The sequence below is a fragment of the Alligator mississippiensis genome, chromosome 11 (assembly GCF_030867095.1).
Source record: "Alligator mississippiensis isolate rAllMis1 chromosome 11, rAllMis1, whole genome shotgun sequence".
Lineage (NCBI taxonomy): Eukaryota > Metazoa > Chordata > Crocodylia > Alligatoridae > Alligator > Alligator mississippiensis.
In genome coordinates, this window is record NC_081834.1 from 62,057,353 (window position 1) to 62,059,499 (window position 2,147).

General features: G+C 51.9%; 1 non-coding gene across 1 annotated transcript; it reads right to left on the minus strand.

Annotated features, from left to right (window-relative positions):
• Positions 1-919: 919 nt before the first annotated feature.
• TRNAS-GCU (transfer RNA serine (anticodon GCU)) lies at positions 920-1,001 on the minus strand. Its single transcript has one exon. It is a non-coding gene; the product is annotated as a tRNA-Ser (tRNA).
• Between the last annotated feature and the right edge of the window lie 1,146 nt (positions 1,002-2,147).

The window sequence follows — 2,147 nt, forward strand, 5'->3', positions numbered from 1 at the left end:
TCACGAGTTGTGGAAGAGTTTCACCAAGGGGTCCTCAATGACTTCGGCCAGCTCCTTCAGCACTCTTGGATGAAGATCACCTGGTCCCACTGACCTGTCCATGTCTAATATTTTTACTTGATCACACGCCAATTCTACGGCAATAGTAGGAAGGCAGTTATTCCTGCCGTGCTCATCCTGTACTCCACCTGGCGCTGTTTTCCCCTTGGTCCAGTGAAAGACCGCGGCGAAGTAGTCATTCAGGAGTTCAGCTTGCTCCTGGGTGCTGGTAACCAGCTCTCCTGTGTTGTTGAGGAATGGCCCCACACTCCCATGTTTTCCTCCTGTTCCCCATCTACCTAAAGAAGGACTTCTGGTTGTCCGTGATTTCTGTTGCTAATCTAAGTTTGGTCGCCACTTTAGCCTTTCTTATCTGTTCCCTACATATGCGGCCATCCTTGTTAAATGTTCTCAGATTAAAACAAATGCAAATTCTTCCATGTGCAGGCTGCTTGTCTCACGCGCTGTGTCTGTGATTTGGAAATGCATGCATGCGTCTCCTTCTCCGTCATCTGGATGCAGTACTCCAACTGCGGCGTGCCCAGTGCTGCATAGAGGGGAAGGATCACCTCCCTGGACCTGCTTGTGATGCATCTGTAGATGCACAACAAGGTGCGGTTAGCCTTGCTGGCCACTTCCTCGCATTGGTGGCTCATGTCTGTCCTGGAGTCAACGATGACTCCAAGATCCCTTTCCGCAACCATGTTGGCAAGAGGGGTGATTCCCAAACTATAGGTGTGCTGCTGGCTCATTTGCCCTGCATTTGTCTGTGTTGAATCCCAGCCTAGTCTCATGCGCCCACCTCTGCAACCTGTCCAGAGCTAGCTGGATCCTGTTCCTCCCCTCCAGCGTGCCCACCTCGCACCACAAAAATGCCACACGACAAGGATGGGATTCAAACCCATGCATGTAGTACACAATGGATTAGCAGACCCTCACCTTAACCACTCGGCCACCTTGTCATGCCTGTTACATCTACCAAAAAAAAATCTTTCTCGATACCAAAAACCCGCACCCGTGCTGGAAGGTCTTGGGCCATTCCTGCAGTATTGAAGTGGCTGAGTCAGATGCTGGATCATGAGAAGGGTTGGCCCTCACCAAACCACTGGTCATCAAAATGTTGGGGGTGGGGTTGGAAAGAACAGGTGCAGTCAGTGCTTTAATGTTATTCGTGTATGTGGCCCCTCTTATTCCCTTATTGCTCCTTTGAGACTAGGCTTTGGATTTAGCACCAATGGATCCCCCTGCAGCGATTCATGGTGCAATTGTTTGTCTCTCTTCTCTTTCTTCCTCAGGGCGCACTGGACAGGTGCTCTCAAATCCAGCCCAAGCTGACCTTCTCGGGTGAAGCTGTCGTTTACAACGGCAAAGCGCATAACCGCGCGGGGAAACTACCGAGCGTGGTCAAAGATATTTCACTACGTCGCACGTGAACTCTCGCGGAGCTTGTTAGAAACCTCAAGGGTAAAACACGAGGAAATGGAGTCCAGATTCGGCAACATTACTGAACCCTGAAGATCACAGTCCACTTGAGACCTAAGTACCTGCGCAGAGGGATCCCGCAGGGTTTGGGGCGCAGGCTTGGAGCCCAGCGTAGAGCTGGCCTCTGGGTCCCTCCGCATCTTCCTGGACTCATGTCCTCTCCACGCGAAGAAGGAGAAGGGAACTCGCTGGGGGAGGAACATGTTATATGTGTTTCTACTGGCCCGGCAGGTGAAGAGAGATGTTCATTTGGCCAAAATCCACTCTTGCTTATACCCAGGAAGCCTGAGGCTGTCTGGGCTTGTGTGGGCTCACCGGACAGCAAACCATGGCCTGTTGGAGAGAAGATGATTCATAGATTGTAGTCGGAAGGGACCACAATGGATCATCGTGTCCGACCCCCTGCCCCGGCAGGAAAGAGGGCCGAGGTCAGATGACCCCAGCCAGGTGACTATCTAGCCTCCTCTTGAAGACCTCCAAGCTAGGTGACAGCACCACCTCTCCTGGGAGCCCACTCCAGATCCTGGCCGCCCTTACTGTGAAACATTTCTTCCTAATATCTAACCTAAATCCACTCTCAACTAGTTTACACCCGTTATTCCTAGTCACTCCCTGGGGCGCCTTAG